General features: G+C 43.6%; 1 protein-coding gene across 1 annotated transcript in view; it reads right to left on the bottom strand.

Annotated features, from left to right (window-relative positions):
* Positions 1-7,667, bottom strand: part of CACNA2D3 (calcium voltage-gated channel auxiliary subunit alpha2delta 3) — a 960,286-nt gene extending 952,619 nt beyond the window's left edge. Inside the window, exon 1 of the mRNA XM_032411506.1 lies at positions 5,935-7,667. The gene's annotated coding sequence lies outside the window, so the exon portion shown is untranslated. The remainder of the gene's footprint in view (positions 1-5,934) is intronic.
* Between the last annotated feature and the right edge of the window lie 13,175 nt (positions 7,668-20,842).

Raw genomic sequence — 20,842 nt, 5'->3', positions numbered from 1 at the left:
TCAGAGTTGTGAGATCAAGCCCCACATCGTTGGGCTCCACGCTGGTAATGGAGCCTGCTTAAGATTCTCTCCCTCTCCCTCTGCCCCCCCCCAACTTGCACACACTCTCTCTCTCTAAAAAAATAAAATAAAAAGCTCACCCTGTTAGTGACCATGAGACTTGGGTTGCTCACTTTCCTCCCAAATTTCAGTTACTTGTATTATCACATCATGATTTTTAAAATATTCTTATTTACTAATAATTTTTCTTGATATCTACTTCCTTTTTCCATTTATTTTGAAAGAAATCTTATTGGGATCTCTTGCCAAACCAGAAAACTTTAAACATGAATACAGTCAAAACAAAGTGCTGGCACTAAATTTTAGCCTGCCAGACTCCGACCCTAAGGTCTGCTCTCTCCTGATCACAAAGGGAAATTGGGAAATGGTAGGCATTGAGACTATCCCAGCACCAAACTGAGACTGGCTCCTTAAAAAATGTCAGGAGGACTGAACAAGAATTGAAAAGGAAATTACTGGGGTACCTGGGTAGCTCAGTCAGTTAAGCATCTGCCTTCAGCTCAGGTCATGATCCCAGGGTCCTGGGATCAAGCCCTGCGTCAGGCTCCCTGCTCAGCGGGGAGTCTGCTCCTCCATCTCCCTCTGCCCCTCCACCCCCTGCTCATGCTCTCTCTCACACTCTCTCTCAAATAAATAAATAAATAAATAAATAAATAAATAAATAAAAAGATCCTAAAAAAAAAAAGGAATTACTTTCTCATCACCTGACCCATGCCCACAAAACACCACTGAAAAATCATCTTCTATACCATCAATCCCTCTATATACCAGTGGGGCTGATGCCGCCCTTTAAAAACGGGGTGTGTGCTTATGGAAAGGTTCATACCACACAACTCACAAATTTCTCCCACATTCCATGAGTTCCTAACCTTTGCTTGAGGCTCTAGACCTACAAATCTAAACTAGAAAATCTAGCTCAGCTGTCCCAGAACATTAGGCCCTTCCTGGAGTGGGCAAGAGCTAGGCCAGAATTCTGGCCATAGACACACAAGATAAAAAATATATATTTTTTCTATGGTGAGCACTGTGAATTGTGTAAGACTGATGAATCACAGACCTGTACCTCTGAAATAAATAATACAGTCTATGTTAAAAAAAAAAAAAAAGAAGAAGATAGTAGGAAGGGAAAAATGAAGGGGGTGGAAATCAGAGGGGGGAGATGAACCATGAGAGACTACGGACTCTGAGAAACAAACTGAGGGTTTTAGAGGGGAGGGGGTGGGGTGATGGGTTAGCCCGGTGATGGGTTAGCCCAGTTATGGGTATTAAGGAGGGCACGTATTGAATGGAGCACTGGATGTTATTCGCAAACAATGAATCATGGAACACTACATCAAAAACTAATGATGTAATGTATGGTGACTAACATAATAAAATAAAATTTAAAAATATATATATATATATTTTCTAAAAAGTTTTAAAAATCCAATTCAGCAGCAAACCATCCCCTCTTCCCACCCTTCTACTCCTACTGTTTTATACCTTTCTCTCTTTCCAAAGTTTTCCTTTAAAGTAGAGGTAAAAACAAATAAATAAACAAAAGCGCTCATGGAGAACCTGCAGATACTACTCCCCAGGAAAACCAAACTTCAAAGGAAGGGATGTTTTAGAGGTGGGCCTTAGTCAGCAATAATAATATTCATTATGAGTGCCAAAATGGGAAAAATCCAAATCTCAGCAATGAGGTATTGATTCTGCAAGCCATGGGACACCCATACAACAGAATTCTATGCAGTCATTAAGAATTATGTTTTAAGAGTATGGAACTGATATGGAGAGAAAGTTACTCCATAGAATCAATTCAGGCAGTCTCTCTAGTATGACCAAATAGACTAAATATGAACTAGGACTTATGATCAAGTATTCCTTAGCTCCCTTGGCTTCGGTGAAACATCACATTCATGCCTTGAGTTACAGAAAAGAAGGATTCCATTTCCAAGCACACTGGAAAAACTCTAGATTAATCATAGTGAATGAAGTTCTTTGCTACTAAATTTCTCAAATCTTAGAGCATGCTAATGTCCATCACGAGCCTCCAAGAGGAGGTACTTTGGTGATCCATCTTCTAGACTTAATTAATCATGACGCTGGTGTTCTAGGGACCACATTTTAGAAAAGGTAGATAGATGGATGATCAAACACATGCATCAAGGAATCAATACAGAAGTCTAGAAGGTACACACAAAATGTTAACAGTGGTTCTTTCTGGCTATTAAAAATATAGGTGACTTTTATGGGTATCTTATTATTATTATTATCAGTGATTTCCCCACAACGAACATTTCTTTTTATGTAATTTTAAAATAACAAAGCTGTTCTGTTATTTTTTTTAAGATGGCTGGAGAAGGGATGAAAATGGGAAAGAGAGTTCTCATTCTCAAAGCCAGCTATGTGAATGCCTTGTACACACACCCATGTTAATTATTGCTCTTCTAAAGCAATGAGGCAGATTCCTTGGATGACTTTCCCGTGGTTCCCACTGGCCATCATGGAAAACACTCTGACTTCGATTCGCGCCTAGTCATCACCATCAGCATTATCATCATCAAAGTCACTGATACGATTTCTTTTTCAATTTTTTTATTGCGGTAAAATTCACCTAACATAAAATCAACCATTTTAATGTGTACAGGTCAGTGGCATTTATTTCATTCACAATCTTCTGCAACCATCACTTCCCCCTAGTTCCAACATGGAGGCACTTGATGAGGATGTCTAGCACTGTCTTGAACTATGCCCCACTCCCCAACTTTTTCCAAAAAGAACTGAGGTGGGCTGTCAAGGGAATAGATATATACTAAGGTTAATAAAGCAGAAAATCAGGGCCAGGAAAAGAGAAAGGGATAAATATACCAACCATGAGGTTAATACAATGCTTGTGACTGAGCATCATGCATATCTCTCAACTTCCTGACAGCCAGGGCAAAATGGGAAACGTAGCAATAAATGGCTATTATCAGAAAGGAGAAAGCTTGGTATAACTCAGGAGAGCTCAAGTGTTTTGGGGCACCTGGGTGGCTCAGTTGGTTAAGCCACTGCCTTCAGCTCAGGTCATGATCCCAGGGTCCTGGGATTGAGCCCCACGTCGGGCTCCCTGCTCCGTGGGGAGCCTCCTTCTCCCTCTCCTTCTGTCTGCTACTCCTCCTGCTTGTTCTCTCTCTCTCTCTCTCTCTCTCTCTCTCTCTGTCAAGTGAATAGATAAAATCTTTAAAAAAAAAAAAAAAGGAGAGCTCAAGTGTTTTACTGGAACTTAATTCTTAAAGAAACTTTTCATGTGGATTTCATGCATAGAACATTAATAGACACAATAGGAAATGCCCTTGACTATAATTTTATAATATATGCACAAGGAAGGATTTTTATGTGGTTGTTTTTTGACGAGTATTTACTAGATGAATAAGTAAATGAATAAATGAGTGAATAAAAAGATAAGTCTCTAACAGCTCAGTTGCACTGCCAACACACAAACCCTTCATAAACTTGTCAGAATGACAGAACTAAATGCCCAATGAAGATGGCAATCATTGCTAGACCAATAAAGAAATTATTTTTACATAAGCCTAAACAGTACAGAAGATATTATTTTAATCAAATGAAGATATTAGGAAAGTCTGGATTATCTCCTGATGGCACTAACAGTATAGGAAATCCATGAGTCTTTGAGCGCTTCTTAATTGCTTACAATTTTATGGAGTTTTTGGAATGACATGGTCTCCATTCTTCATCCTGATATGCCTACATTGTTTAAAGATCAATTTTTAGTTAAAAAAGATTTGCACGAGTTCCTGGAATATATCTGCTCCCCTTGGAAGTATGAGAGTTAGAACAGCCACATGGGCACAATGTCACTTTCACCCTGCCTCATTCTATCCTGTAGAGTTGACTCATTCCATCCAAAGCTCCAGTTCCTCAGTAATTCTTATCTTAGACTTTAGGAGAGGAAATTCTGCCATCCAACAGTATTTTCATGACTGTTCTAGGCTCTAGCCTCTAGAACAAGTATTTCTCCTCTTTCTGCACTTCCCAAATGAGAGAAACACACTAACAGCTCCCAGGGAGAGATATGCGGGAAGATCACTATGGCAGCCACAAGAGGAAATGCCCTAGAATGTATGTCCAAGACATACACACGGATTTCTCGGTGTTGACATTACAGATTACTTTTTATTTTAAAGTGGGTTTTTTTTTCTTTGTAATTTTCTTCCTTCTGTAACTGTTCTAAAATTGATTCGTGGCAAGTTGTTTGGTTTTATTTGAATTAGAAGGTTTAAAGTGAGAGAAGCCATGGTGTGGAAGGCTTGCTTGTCTGTGTCCTCAGTGCCCTGTGCCACCTGGGAGACCCCTTTACCTCTTGCCCACGCGCCAGAGATACACATCCCCACCTCACAGGAGCATTAAATGGTAAAATGCAGAACTCAGTGGCTCAGATCAAACATACACTTATTATTGAATTATTAATATAACAACAAATGGTAGCTATCAACATTAGTTGATATTTTTATTTTGCGTAATAGTAGAAACATTAACACAGTGATGGTAAAAGGAAAAAAGTCATCTCCGATCCCATTTTCCCAACAAATCAAACTACTGTCATTTGCCCATAGCCTCTTCCAGTCCTGATCCACGTGATTCATACAGTTATGATCATATTGTAAATGCGATTTTGCATTCTGGGTTTTTTTCAGCTAACATTCTATGATAAGCATTTTCTGTGACAAACCAATCATTAAATGGTGATTTTAAAAGCCATACGTATTCAGGGACAATAAGATGCAGTGACTCTATCACATAAGTTGCCTCCTTCCTATTTTCTAAATTAAAATCCCTTAAGATGACCGTTGCTGGCCCTGGAAGTAACCAAATTTGGGGTAATAAAACCAATGTCACAAGGAGGCAAGCAAATCAGGGTACTTTGGGTGATGAGGGAGCATTAACCTTTTATAAGCTTGAAAGGTGATGGGTTTCGGTTTGCTACAATGCACGAATGTATCTCTGAATATGAGCGCAGGATGCACTGCCTTTCTAATGTGAGTGCAGAATCTGACCTCCAAAACCAAACTAAAAGTATCTGAAGCCTGCAGATCAAGGAAGGTCAGCTGTGAAATGCTGGCTACTGCTTCCCCGCCCCCCGTCCCCCAAGTGCGGAGGTCTGAGCAGGCAGACGTGGGACAAGAACAGGGCCAGCCAGAGCAAGGAGGTGAGAGAGAGCAGAGCCTGCCTGGGAACAAAGATTGAGTGCGTTTAGGCAGAAACATCAGGAACGGGGCAGGAAATGTAGGGGAAGTAGATCGGCAAAACTGGTTGGCCTGGAAAATGGAAAGCCTTGAATTCTGCTAAGGAGATTTTGAGTGTCGTCGCGTGGGTGTTGGAGGGCCCCTGGGAGTTGTCAAATAAGGAAGGGGGCCAGCCCAAGTGCTCAGCTGGAAAGAGGGGAGAACAAAATAGTGGAGGTAGAGGAGAAAACAACTCAAACAGGGGTACAGAAGACAAGGGAAATGGTGGCTGATAGGAACTAGGAGCCATGTTCCAGGCTCTGTTCTGTGTACTCACTAATTCAATCTTAAAACAATCCTCTGCCTTGGGTACTATTACCATAATTCCTGTTTTCCAGACAAAAAAATGGAGGTCCAGAATGATTGGGTGACTTGGACAACCCGCCAAGGTCGCAAGTACTAAGTAGTAACCCCAGCACAGAAGTCCAAGCAGCCTGGCTCCAAAGCCTGAGGGCCCCCATCCACCCCAGCCGGCCTGTACAGAAGCGTGAGATGTGTGAGGGAGGCCAGGTGAGGGGCCACTAGGTTGGGGGAGGCATTCTGGGCAGAGGTGACAAAACGCGCAAAGACGCAGAGAGGAAAAAAACCATGTGCTACTTACGGGGAAGGCGAAAGTTCCAAGGAAGAAATATCCTGGTGCAGATGGACAGGCCAGAGAAGGACATCTGGACTTCGTCAGATCTCGGACCAGCAGTGTGAAGAGGCCAGTGGCAATGGCCGGGAAGCTCTGCTCTCTTCCTTGCTCCCCGAGACAGCCGACCCCAGTAACCTGCACAGGAACTTGGTTTTGAGCGCTGGTTTATAGTTGGGAAGGATTATTTTGGTTGAGGCCGCCTCCATTCCGTCTGGTCTCAATAGAGTCATTCATCCATCTATCAAACATCTATTGTGTGCCTCTCAATGAAGCGCACCAGCTATACAAAGATCAACAAAATGGCACAGTGCCTACAAAAACCCACACCTGAGGTGAACTTCCTTCCCCCCGCCAGCATGCAACGGCCTTGGGCAAAGGGTCTCCCTCTAAGCTACCTCAAACCTCTTTGTCCTTTCTTGGGAAAATCTCATCCCACAGAGCGGTGCGCTTGCATAAGCGGCTTCCTGCTGAAGAAGATCAGGTTTTACTCACTTGCCTCTGATAAAATAAACAGCTGGGATACATGATTTCACCTTGAGTACAGCTGCCTAGGAACCCCATGATCCAAGCTGGTGTTTTTCTTCTTATACTCAGAATTCTTCAGCCCAAGTCATGTCCAGACAGCTTGCCTCTCCCTTCAGGTCCCTGAGCCGAGGGCACTGAAGTTGGCTCCCAGCATGAGCTCTACAGATGGGGCTGCTGGAATCCAGGGTCCTCTCGGTCTCAGGGTGCCTATTCTGGGAGAACTTGGAAGTTCTGTCAACGGTGGACTCCAATGGGGCAAAGACAGAGAGCCCGATGGGCTCCCTGAAGCTGGGCCACCCACGGGACCACAATTTGAAAACCGTTGCTCTAACCTCGTTTTTGTTCAAACAGCCCACTGGCCCATGTTATGAACATCCACCAGTCCATTCTCAAATCCACCATTTCGGTTACACCCTGGCTCAAGACTCTTTAGAAGACGTCGTCAGCACTGGGGTGAACTTGCACCAAGTAGGGGGCTTGCGGAGAATTGCTGAGCCTCTGCAGGAGCAGCAAACTGCCCAGATACAACTCAACACACCGATGAGCAATTCTCATGGAGATAAAGGTGCATTTAGAAAAGCCACCAGCGCAAAGATTTGTCTAGCACAGGTCTGCAAAAGGACCTACATCTCTACTTACGAAAAACTGCTCCTTATGCAATTAAAATGAGTCTTCCATCTGTCTAAAAACCACTTACATAAAGCGCCCCCTTCTCCCTCGCCTCCACAGGTTCTTCATCTGTGGGTCAGGTCAGGCTTCTGGCCGGCATGCACCAAACCAACGGCTAACGTGTGCACAGCCACGGAGGGCCCGCTGACGGCTAGGGAGCAAAGCCCCTTAGAAGAGAGCCTGCTTTCAACATACATAGGAGCAGTCCTCATGTGGGGAGCATGCTTCTCCCACCTCGGGTAGCATACAGCTCCATCTGCACCCCTGCTGTGAGCAGTTTGGAAGTAGATAAAGTCTGAAAATATTACATCTGTATGTCTGTACACACACTCACCCAGAGCATGTCCCTGAGCAGAATATGGATGAAGAGGGGGCTTTCCTGGAAAGAGCTCAAATCGTCCCTCTCTCTACCTACACACAGACACATGCTCATTTGTCCCTTTAAAGACGAGGACACTGAGAGTGTTGTTTCCCAAGATGGACTCGCAGACTCCAGGATAATACTGGTGGCCTATCTGCCGCCCACATCCCAGAGGCTCAGGAAGCGAGGGCGCAAACAAGCCCAACAAGCCCGCCGGGGCGGGAGGGCTCGGCTCCCCGAGGGCAGCTGAGCTCCCGCAGCTTCTCCTGGTGTCCGCAGGCTTCCGCGGGGCATCGGGGCATCGGGGCACCGGGGAGGGATGAACTCAGTCTGGGCTCCGCACTCACTAGCTAAGTGACCCGCCACACAGCTCGCCCGCTCCCTCCACGCCTCAGCTTCCTCTCCTGCGCCTGCGCCCTAGGTCCGACAGTGCCCGCCTACGGGGCTTGCGGAGGGGGTTGAGTGAGCGGATGCACGCCAAAAGCCTCTTTCCGAGCGGAAGCACGCTCCTCCGAAGCTCCCCACAGCTTTCCGCAGGCTCATTGTCTTACCTGCCTGGTTACTGCTCACAAGATCGCCATTTCTTTGAACGCAGGATTGGCAGCTTATTACCTGCTCTATCCCAATGGGTAACACCTAGTTCCAGGCACACAGTAGGCACTCTTTAAATATTCATGGACCTCATAATTAAGTTAGACCCGGGCCCAGAGTATACCTATGATAGTTAATTTTAGGTATCAACTTGGCTGGGCCGTGGCACCCAGGTATTTGCTAACATTGTTCTGGATGTTTCTGTGGGGGTGTTTTTTGGATGAGATGAACATGTAAATCTGTGGACTTTGAGTAAAGCAACTTGCCCTCCATAGAGTGGGTGGGCCTCATCCAATCAGTTGAAGGCCTTCGCAGAACTAAGACTGACCTCCTCTGAACAAGAAGGAATTCTGCCGGCACACTGCCTTTGGACTTGACTGCAACTGTCCCCTAAATCTCCTGCCTACCTGCCCTGCAGATTTTGGACCTGCCAAGCCTCTACAATCAAATGAAACAGTTCCTTTAAAATAAATTTCACTCTCCCTGTATATATATATCCTGTTGGTACTGTTTCTCAGGAGAACCCTGAGTAATATAGTACCTCATCTGCTAATGGAGAAACTAGCCACAGGAGTATGTATGTACCCTCTTTAGCCTGGAAACTTGGTTAATACCAGTTTCATAGCACTTTTGTGAGCTTAAACAGCCATGAATCACACCCATTCAACCCAGTGCTCTCCTTTGATCCTCACACAGCTTTGATGGCTAGGGATCATGAGTGTTCTATTTCAAAAGAAGGGGAAAGTCACATTTAGAGAGGTCAATTAAATTTCCCAAGGTCACACAGTATAGTAGATTGCAAAAATGACCCAAATTCTTCACCTCTTTCTGTTTCCAAGCTCTTAGCCACATAACTTTGTAGGGTTTCATCTACTCCAACTCTGGGTTCAACCACGTGACTTTCTTTGGCCAATGAGATGTTAGCAAATGTGATGCTTCCACAGTGCATGAATGACTAGGGCTATTTTCATTTTCACTCTTGGTCTACCATTGCCATGAGAGCATGCCCAGGCTAGCCTTCTGGAGGCTGGGAGCTAAGTGGCACAGAGTCAAGACATCCCATTATCCCAGCCTAGGCCATCCTAAATCAGCTGTCTTATACCCCCTAGTTATGTGAAGAAGATTATTAAGATCAGCAGAGCTGCCTGGCCGACCATCCCTGAAGTGTGAGTGGTAAATACTTTGTATGCCACAGAGGTTTGGGTTGGTTTTGTTCCGAGGCATTATTTTCACAATTGCTGGCTAATACACAGAGCTAATGAGTCGTCTGACTAAGCCTGTCTAACTCCACGGTCTGTGCTTCCCAATGCACCAGATAGTGTTGGATGTCACCTGAGGGCAGGTCTCCCAGGTGGGACAGAGCTCTTAGAAAGTTAAGAAGAGGTTCCCTTGCGCTTTAGCCATAGAGAACAGCATGCCTACTGTCACGGGGCTGCCCAAGAGGCAAGCAAAGCACGGGGCCAGGCATGCCAAGAAAGGAGGGGCAGCAACATGAAAATGAAACTTTTTTTTAAAGAACTTGATATTTCAAAAAATAGGCATTGAAGTAGTCATCATAACTTTTTCAGAATTCCTTATGCTATTTTATGGTGTAGGTTTTTTTTTTTAATGAGAATTACATCTGAGGAAGTGGGTGTGTCCCCAGAATCTGTTGCAGGTTTAGGGCCTTAAAGGGCCAGCATGCTCCCTGCTCCTTAGGGCTGTGGGGGGCCAAGGACAGCATTTAGCCTGAGCAGCCAGGGCAGGGCAGGCAGGAAGTAGCACATGAAGCAGCTTGGGGGGCAGGGGGTGGGGGACACCCAAGTGAAGGAGCTGGGCCTCTGCAATCTGTTTCCAACTGCTTGTGCCTATGAATCATCTACATCCACACTCCCTCGCAACCCGCATGTTACATAAATAATGTACAAAATGAGCAAAATCAAGCCGCTGCCATGGATGAGCCTGACCTTGGATTGTCAGGGTGGGAGGAGCCAGGAGAAAGGGTAGCTTTAGAGAGGTGTGGGCTCTCTCCAGAAGGGCAGGTTTTGCTTGGCTTCTCTACATCACTAATAGCTTTTAAAAAGTCAGTCACCTTCAAGGCCCAAGCCCTAAGGAAACTGTCTTCAGTGTCAATTTCTCACCTAGTAAAATCTCTGAAAAGGAAAATAAAAGCAGGCTTGACTTCCAAGAAGAAAAAGGAGCTCAGAGCAATCCCAGAGGATTTGGAATGCTGGTGAGATCCAACTTGGTGGGGAGGGTGGCTGTAGGAGGGGGACAGCCACTAAGTAAATGAGCAAAAATGTAAGTGCTGAACTCTTTTATAAAATCTAGGGATACAAAATCTCTATGTGCTTTCTCTCTGAACATTCAAAAGCTATACAAAAATGTTACTGCCAGGTGGGATTGAATGGTGGCCTCCAGAAAGTTGCCCCATACTCTACCTTACTTCCAGGGGAGGTCAGCTGAGGAAGTGAGCAGGAGAAATTGCCAATGCTCAGCTTAATTAGCAGGAGAGGGAAGGGATGAGGAAGAGGAAGGAATGGGAGGGAGGTGGAGGGGGAGAACTTTTTACTGGACACTTACTTTGTGCCAAGCATTGTCTCATTCAATCTTTCCAATAACTGTATGAAGTCATTCTTACTATTCCCATTACACAGATGAGAAAACTCAGAGAGCTTAGGTAACTTAGTCAAGACCAGGGAGCTGGTGTGTGTCAGAGCTCAGTTTAGAGCCAAAGTTCTCTGACTTAAATCTCATGACCCGAGTCAGGGGCCTATACCAACCCTTAGCAAACAGCTCGGTTACCTTGACACATATTTGAATGTTTCTCGTTTGGAGAAATGCAGCTAAAGCTGCAAAACAGTTTATTCCCTATCAATACAGGAAGTGGTTTATTCTCAAAACACAACATTGATTATTGAAGTGAACTTTGTATTTAACAGAGTCTTCCCTTAGCATGCTTTAAATGAATACCATATGAGCTTATTCTGGTAGAGGAGGCCTCCTTCTCCGTCATGGAAATGCCGTTCACTTACATGCTCCTTTATTCATTCATCATTCGTTCCTTCACTTAGAAATATTTATTGAGGGGGCGCCTGGGTGGCTCAGTTGGTTAAGCAACTGCCTTCGGCTCAGGTCATGATCCTGGAGTCCCGGGATCAAGTCCTGCATCGGGCTCCCTGCTCAGGGAGTCTGCTTCTCCCTCTGACCCTCCCCCCTCTCATGCTCTCTCTATCTCATTCTCTCTCTCAAATAAATAAATAAATAAAACTTTAAAAAAAAAAAGAAATATTTATTGAGGACCTATTAAGTATGCGGCACCCTGCTGATTCCCAGAGCTCAGCAGGTGAGGTTCCTTCCCTGAAGGGGCTCACAGTCTGTATCCAGGGTTGTTCAAAATTAGGCACCCAGAATTCCAACTATTAGTCGAATTTCAGGTGTCAAAAACAGAATCTCAGTACAAGAAGAGAATGAATATATTCTCTTAAGAACTCAATGTAGCTACCACTAAATGACCAAATGATTATCAGACCTCTGACCAAGTCATTCGTATTAAAAACAAAAAACAAAACCAAAAAAAGCAAAAAACAAAAAAAATCCCCACATTATGCTCACAACTCACTGCTTCCTCATTTGATTCCACCAGTATAGTACACGCCTAAAATAAAACAAAAAGAGTCAAACATTTTAGCTTTCCAAAACTGGACCAAAGCCAGTACACTGGGCTTCTGCTGTAGAATAACTAAGACCCTTTCTGTAAACCTATAAATAAATTCCAGCAGATGCTTGGACTCAGAGAGTCCAAGTGGAAAGCCAACCCTCTGGTCCTCAGAATCTACATGCTGCCTTCTTTCCTGACCTCTCTCCAGCTTTAGAAAGCTGTGCTTTGAGAAGCTATTAGTGCAGAAAACAGTATTTTCAAAAGGATGAGTTACCCCAGAAAACTCTGCAAAAATAGGTAGCCCCATAGAGAAGTGAGCGAGCGATATGTCCTAGTTCCAAGAAGTCTCTTCTACCTTGAGGTTCCAAGGGAAGCTGGAAGTGAGCAACAGGCCTCTTTCAAGATGCTCTGATGAGCTCCCCGGTGAGCTGCTCCACCTCTATCATTAGCCACTCAGAACGCCAAGTCACAAACTGTGAATGCCTGCCCCACCCTACCGCAGGATGAGAAAGGATGTTGAGTTGTCAGTTTCCAGCTCTGGTTTTGCACCCTTTAGATATATCTAAAGGGTGGCACATAATTTTCAAAACAAATTAACTTCAATCCATGTCATGTGAAAAAGGTAAGGAGCCAACAACCTTTTTAGAAGGAGCGTAAAGAGACCCAATAATGAGAGTAGTGAAAAATAATAATTAGAATAAACTAGAACCTAAGCTTCTTGAAAGCAGAGACTTTGTCTATCTTGTTCCCTGCTGAAACCACGGTGCCTGAACATTCAGGTGCTGAATCAGTCTACTGAATGAATGGATGGACATACTAATAAGGAGTGTTTGCCACATCCCAGATTCTGTGCTAAATAGTTCATCCTCGTTATCTCATGTGAGCCTCTTGACCTGATAACTGGGAACCTATATGATCCTCACTCTGTTGTGAGAAAACTGAGATTCAGAACACTCGCATCATTTCTCTGAGGTTAGCTAGCTAGCTATAAGTTAGTTAGTTAGTTAGCTAGTTAGCTAGTTAGTTAGCTAGCTAGCTATAAGGCAGATCCGGGTTTTTCAGAGCCTGAAACTTACACAGTTTGAGGATCCCTGACTTAAGGAAAGGAACACAAAACTCCAAATATAAATTTAGGTATGTAAGAGGAAAGAAATTGCAATAAATCACAAATGTAAAAGTATTACAAGTATCATGAAATCTGGAAAAATAACAGTAATTTTTATCATCTGCCTAACATACCTCTATCATATTTTTCCCTGTATTTGTTGACTGTATATTTTTTCTATAAAGAGAAAAGATGATTTATCTTTCCTGTATTGTGGTTAATCAAAATTTGCTTCTTTTATTGATAGATGAGGAAATATCTTTTAAGTTCATGATTCATTACAGATGATAGCAGGGAATTCCTTAGGGTTGTCATCAAATTTGGGTAAAAGCTCTATTGAGTCTCTTTCATATCTGAGCCATAAAGATTTCAGGGCACTTCAAGTTTCTTTGTCAATGACCAATCTTGAATCAACACCACTGAGTTGACAACACTCATTAACCTGTTTTCTGTCAACAGACATCATCACTTTAATGATGTATGTATGAATTTTTATGTTATCTTTGTTCTGTGTCAAATCAGCAAGTAATTTAAATATTTCCCCAGTAGGCTTATATGATTCACTCCTCTTCATTAACTGAATTATCAAAATTCCAAGTGCTTCTCCATTATTCCTAGTCGATGTTTCTTTTTTGCTAAATGAATGAATAAGATTTATCTTTCCATTACTGAGTTCATTTGATATGATCTGAAATTTTTTGTTATAATTTGCTGCTCAGTATCCACCTCTCCTCCAGTGAGGGAGGCCCCCTAAACTTGAATTATTACCAGCTCCTGGTAAAGTGGACTCTGCAGAGCTATTGTGTGGGGAAGCCCTAATCCAAAATTGACTGGCTCCAGGCCCTGAGCACCTGACCTCCACTCTACATACTGCCTACCTAAGAAATTAACAAAATGGAGTGTACAGTCCAATTAAGTTAGGCGGTCTCCTCTAGCAATGGTCTTCCATAAAGTTGCCAAAAGAATACCTAAGATGCTTTCTGTAAGGTCACTTACACAATAAAATTTCTGCAGAAGACTTGAGTTCAAAAGGACTAAGCTAAAAACCAGGTGAAGAGTCCACAGACAAATTCAAAATCATCAAATGCCAAAATATAAATAGAGAAAGGAAGTAGGAACCAACTCTGTATTCCTTTGTGTTCTCATTTGGAGGAGTTCAGCTGGGAGTGCTTGCTGGTCAACCAGGACCACAGCCAGCCCTCCCTTTTCCCAGGTGGTTCCTGCCTCTGGACACCAGCACGCCCCTGTAACCAAACTCATCCCTTGGGAGCTGTGATTCCCCAGCCCGCTGGGAATAGCAAACCTTCTACTCTCAGTGTTGGAATTAGGGACACATCTGTTCTCCCACAGGGACACAGTAGGATCCCCACTCCCCTCAAAGGTCTGTATGTGTGAGTATGTGTGTGTAAGTGTGTTTCTGTGTCTCTTTAAATTTTACATCTTCCCTGGGAATCATAAACAAATATAAGTAACTAAAAAAAATGGCTTATAGATGAAACATTCATCTCTTCCTCCTACAAATTATTAAAGATATAAATGGAGTATGAATTCTCCATCTCAGAGTCACCAAAACATGCATTCCGTGAGAAATTTTCTCATTATAAAATTATTTTATAGCTCAATTTAAAAAATCATATTCTTAAAATAAGAACTCCACCTACTCATGCCCCTAGAGAACTCACTGTTGATAAAGCACATACAAGTATGTGTCTACTCTCAATAAATTCACAATCTAGCAAAGGAGTGAAGTCATGGACACAAATACCAATAACACCATGTAGGAAGTGAGGAATGGCCAAAGAGTAGAACTGACACAGGGTTGTGGGGGTTCAGATGAAACATATTTCCAAAGAGGGAATACCAGAGGCATTTAAAGCACTATCAATCATCTAAATCAGAATTGTATTTAAAAAAGAAAAACCCAACTAATCCAGTTCAGACAACTTGAAAATATCTTGAAAAATGGAAATTAAAAAAAGGAAAGATGACAAACACCCTCCTTTTTCTCCCCTTCCGTGGGAGATTTTTACACAAAAATCGATATCGTATTTATTCCGTGTAATTGTGCTTCACTAATCAGAGATCCTCTTCTATCATCCTCTCGATTATCTTGTTTTCCTGCCTCATTTGCTTTCTGCTTCCAAACTCTGGTAATATTATCCTACAACATTATCGCAAAGTAGATTTTACCCAAATTTGCAATTTGAAATCATTGATTTTTCTAAGTTTAAACAAACAGAAGCAACTGCCAGATATTTTATAAGGAAAATCTTTTGAAGCAGAGTACTAGACTGTTTCATGGAATTCCAGTCTGGAAGGAGAAATGCCAAAGGTTTAGGATTGTGAATTGTAAAATGAATATGAAAAATGAGCAACAAGCCAAGGGGTGTGAGTAGAGAATTCTCCCATAGCAGAGGGAATTTGAGAGGACCCTCTCTAATTATGAGTGCACAGAGAACTTTTCCATGAGACACTGCAAAGCTGTTCACGTGTCATGCAACCACTCTTGGTGGTAACTTGCTCTTAAGTCCATTTCATGGGGAGGCTATCAGAAGATGTGGGAGCAGGAGTGCCTGGGTGGCTCTGTTCGTTAAGCAGCCAGCTCTTGGTTTTGGCTCAGGTCATGATCTTGGGGTCTTGAGATCGAGGCCTGAGTTGGGCTTTGCGCTCAGCAGAGTCCGCTTGAGATTCTCTCTCCCTCTGCGCTTCCCACTTGTGCATGCACTCTCTCTCTCTCTCTCTCAAATAAACAAATAAATCTTTAAAAAGAAGAAGAAGAAGATTTGGGGCAAAAGATACTATTTTGAAGAACCAAGGAAAAGTTTAACTCTGATGGCACTAGAGGGCTCCCTACCTTGGCAGGGATGGGTTTGGCATCAAGGTCTGCAATGGTAGAAGCACCAACAGAGATGTGAGAAACTGGAGTCAGTACAACAGAAAAAAGCAATTAGGTAAAACCTCAAGGGCAACATCAAGAAGCCAGTGTAGAAGGACAGGGAACACCAGTGAGAAAGAGAGCAGAACAGGGCAGGCAGAAAATTTTAATGACAACGTGAAGAAAGTTCCAGAAACCTGGGAAAGGAAGGGAAGGACAGGGCTTGAGGGCGTTGGGTTCCAAGGAAGACTGTAGGTGGGGATTCAAAGCCAGAGACTGTTACCATTGCCACCACACCCCACATTCACTGGTTGCTCTTCTTCTTGAGGCAGGGAGAGACTTCAAACTAGCCTGAGCTTCCCCAGGCACCTTGCAAGTCATAGTAATAGGTCCCCAAATTCATTGGCTCTTGTCCCACACAAAGTCTTATCCAGTGACTTCTGAGACATCCTTAGGTATCTTGCCTGAATCACAAACAGCTCTTTGGAGTTCTACTTGAGCCCCTGGTTGGTGTCAACTCTCTGCAAAGTCTCATCCTTCCTATTGCCACTGTCCACCCGCCATGGAAACGTGTCCATGCCCAGAGTGCTCACTGAGACAGTCCCAGAGGGATACTCCTACAGGTGCCAAGGCGAGCTAGTTTCACTGGAGTTTTCACCACAGCAAGCAGCTCTCTGTGGCACCCCTCTGTCCCGTTCTGTGCCATCCTGAGTCTCCTGGGCCCTGAAAGGGCATACTTGTGCTGCCACAGGCCACTGTCCTAATGAAAACTGTTGCTTGGCTTGGGCCTGTAGGCCTCTCCAAAGGGCTCTGATGAGGCCCAGGGGCCCTGTGGGGGGACTCACACTTGAAACATACAACAGACTGTTCTCCTGTCCTCCCCATGCCCATTTCTTCCCAGCTGTACAACTTCCTCTCTGAGCAAGTCAGCCTTGCCTATGTAAATTAATTTCCTCAGAGAGACACAGGCTGGCCACCTGTCCCCCTAACTCATCAGATACACCCTGAACAGTCAGAATCCCATCCACAGGCCCAGCCTGGACTCCCGCTTCTCAGTTAGCCACCACCATTGTGAGGCTGGGCACTTGGATAAGACATGAGGGACAGGGGCGCAAAGCGGGAGTGGTTCCAAAGGCCCCTCTCTGAAGGACAGAGAGGGAACATGACCTCTGGGCTGTTTCCAAGAGCTTTCCACCCTATATGCCCCCAAGCAGCAGGAGTTAGAGATGCAGGGCTTAAAGTCAGGATGAATTGAACCAACTCGACTGCTTGGGCATTCCAGAGCAAATTGTGCTAGTGCCAGAGTAATTTTTTTCAATCCTAAATTTACTAATAAATTTTTGGGTCAACCCACCCACTTATCGCACAAATGTGCATTATATGAACTTCCTGGGGAGTCAACAAAAGCTCCAGATGAGTGAATTCCAGACATGAAATTATTAAAGCTATTTTGCTTGTAAATTCACAGAACCTGCCAGGCCCAGATGGAAAATTGGTAATTGATATTTATGAACAATACTTTCCACAGCTGGGGGAAACTGGCTGGCTCATGGTGGGTCACCCACTCTAGCAGGCCTCACTTCCACGCCCCCTCCCTGCCCACCTCGGCAGTAAGAACCCCACAAATGGTTTTCCTGAGTCCTTTGGCTGTTGCGCATTCGCCGGAAGCCTCTGTGGACTCCAGGGCCTGAGCAGCTGACCACGCGTTCCCATTCCACTCCACTCACCCAGATTCTGTTGACGCTTGTCAAAATCTTAATTCACAGGAACACCCTGCACCAGATTCTTTGGAGTTCTCAGAGATCTGGGATGGAGAGTCAGCTCTGCTGCCAAGACCTCAGAAATAGCACAGAGTGAAATCTGCCAGCTTGTGGCTTTAAAAAATCCGCTCACCTTTCTCAAGAGAAATTAGTGCCTAGCAAATGAAAATCACTAATGTTCCTATTCATCTGGCATATTATTCCCCTTGGATGTGAAATTGCTCTTCTCAAGGTTGCATCTAACGGATGTCTTGACCTGTGACGTGCAAACTCGGGAGCTGCTCACCAAGTCAGGTCAGCAGCAGCAAGGGAGGGGGAGGGCGGGGGGGGGGGCGGCCACTCATGGAGCTGCAGCCCTGGATCCAGGTCCACCACTAACTGCACAGTTTCTTTCTGTCCCTGAGCCTCAGTTTCTCCAGGTCCAGAGCATCAACAAAAACTCCTGGCCCTCCTCCCCCCATCCATCCCCCAGATATCAAGATCGTATTGGGTCTAAGAGATCCAAACCATTTGAATTCTTAAAAGTCAAAGAAGGGATCCGATGTGGGGCTGATCACTAGCTCAATGACTTGCTAGCTTGGTGGCCTCAGATGACACCTATTAATAGATCTGGAGTTGATTTGGGGGGCAGAGAGAGGAGACAGGGTATTCTAGGACATACGAGACTGGCCTCACAGAGCAAGGAAGGCCAGGGAGGTCCTATTATATTTCGGCTACCCTAATATTTAAAAATGTAAACCACCAAGCAGAAAAAGTAAGAGGTGGTTATTTGCATTGCAAAGGAATTCTTAGTACCAAAGAGAATATCAAGCATGAAACACATAAACTCTTGTTTCTGGGCAGAATGGGGACACATCTGTGGATGGTGTGCATCACTATGAGCTAACGATGGGGTTAGGTGCTTTCCCATTAATTATTTCCTCTCATCCTCCTGCTCACCTGAAGCCCACGCAGGTCACGTAACCTGCCTGAAGTTCCAGAAGTAATAAGCACTGGTAAGATTTCCAGTCAGGGTGTTTGACTTCAAGGTTTCAAGGTTCATGTCTTTCTCACCATCCCACACCCTTCTCAGGCACAAGGAGGCTCAATATAAATTAATAAATATCTAGGGGTCTCATTTATGAAATATTTCCCTGAAATTAGGCATAATGTAGGTTAAAGGAAAAATAGCATTCTAGTAAAACAAATACGTCATTTACATTTCAGGCCTTAGGAACCTGACTATTGCAGAACATGAGGCTCACCTGTACTGCTTTACTGTTGAGACAGTCTCCGATTTTGTCCCCTCGGGTAATCAGTGCTCCGTGCTCGGGAACAAGGGGAAAGATTACCTCTTCACCAACTGCCTATCTTACCATGCCTGGCTCTCCACACTTAGACCTTAAGTCCAAGTCCAACACAGAGCTTTTTAATTTTCCCCAAGAAAATAAAAAATATTTTGAGTGTTAGCACTTACACCAAAGGGAAAAGAAAAGAGAAACAGATTTGAGTGTATAAAGCTTAAATTTTTTACATGGCAAGAACCCTGTAAATGAAGTTAAAAGAAAGTGACAACTTGGAAAAACATTAGAACACATGATAATCATCAAGTAAATATTAAGTATGGAAAGAACCCTTTTAATTATTTTTTAAATGAATGTCACAATTTTAAAAAATGGGCAAAGGATCTCAATAGGCAATTGGTGAGTCATCAAAAAAGTACAAGTTGATATATTTTTTTCCTTATTAGATCGGTTGATAAGACAAGAGGACAAGAGGAAAGTGGTAAGAATATAGGAAAATTGACCCTTTCGTATGCTTCTAATTAAATTGGATTGGCAAGGGGCACCTGGGTGGCTCAGATGGTTAAGTGTCTGCCTTCGGCTCAGGTCATGATCCCAGGGTCCTGGGATGGAGCCCCATAATGGACTCCTTGCTCAGGGGGAAGCCTGCTTCTCCCTCTCCTTCTGCCTGCCACTCCCCCTCCTTGTGCTCTCCCTCTTTCTCTGTCAAATAAATAAATAAAATCTTTAAAAAATAATAAAATAAATTGGATTGGCACAACATTTCAGAGTGGCGATGTGTATTAAAACAGGTGATGTTTCTACTATTCTGGATGTTTGGTTTTTCAACAAGCATCCATCACTTGTGCAACAACAACAAAAAAATAGAAAATATTTTTATATTTTTAATGTGCTCACCCTTGACCTGGCACGATTATTTCCTTAGCATAAATTCTAAGGAAATAGTCATGGATGTGTGAAAACATTTAGCTAGAAGGCATACATGAGAGCATCGATTGCAAGGGCACAAACTGGTGTTGCAGAAACCATTAATTGCTACACCTTTTTTTTTCTTTTCACGGAACTCTTTGATTCCCCTCATAGTCTCGCCTGCAGCTGAATCTGCCCAACTGAAAGAAAATGGAAGTGTTAGGTGGGACTCCTGGGGAGGCTATTTAAAGGCTGGGGAGGAGCCCTTTGGAGCCTGCCTTCCTTTCTCCTCTGTGCTACCTAGAACTTAGACGTGATGTCCAGAACTCCTGCAGTCATTTTGAGCCAAGAAGTGACCCTAAGGATGGAAGGTATCCAGAAAAATGATAGGGTGAAAACAGGAAAGAAGCCTGAGTCTCTGGATGGCTGCCATACCAGCCCACCGCTGGACTATTTTACATTAAGAAAAAAAACAAACGTCCACCTTGTTTAAGCCTCGGCTGTTTGGAGTTTTCTGTAAATGAAGCTGAGCTGACTTCTAGCTTGTACATGCGATTAACAACCTGAAAGTCCAACAGTGGAAAACTAGTTCAATAACAGATATTCAATAACGTGATAAAACCTAAGTAGCCATTTATAATGATACTATACGGGTAGAGGTTCACAATATATTGGTATTTGATAAAAGCAGGTTTAAAAGCGCTGTGCACAGTATAATCTCATTTTTATAAAAGATGAAAATTGATCTTAATGTACTGAAAAAAGTCTGGAGAGTTAGACACCAAAGTGTTAACAGTAGTTATCTAGAAGTAGTCAGATTACTTATAGCTAAGTATTAGGAGGCTTGTTAGCCTGCATTTTTTATGCAGAATATCTAATTAATTTCATGTCACGAACAGCTATTATGCATCTGACCTGTGTGAGACACTAAGTACCACCTAAACACCTTTTTGCTTCCCGTTGAGCAGGGAGAAACAGAAAGGGATATTTAGCCATCTGGGGAAGGCAGTCCTGCCACGTGACACAGGGGGACCATGGATGGAGCTAAGGGGACATTTAGGAGACTGTATTCACTCTTGCAGACCATTAGGGAACGGCTAAATAAAGTAAAGCTCAACTCCACAAAACAATTCCTTTAAAGACCGGAAGGGTTAAAT

Source organism: Phoca vitulina, unplaced genomic scaffold (genome assembly GCF_004348235.1).
Source record: "Phoca vitulina isolate PV1807 unplaced genomic scaffold, GSC_HSeal_1.0 scaffold13, whole genome shotgun sequence".
Classification (NCBI taxonomy): domain Eukaryota; kingdom Metazoa; phylum Chordata; class Mammalia; order Carnivora; family Phocidae; genus Phoca; species Phoca vitulina.
The sequence above is the reverse complement of the archived record's forward strand: the minus strand, read 5'-3'. Positions and strand labels throughout refer to the sequence as shown.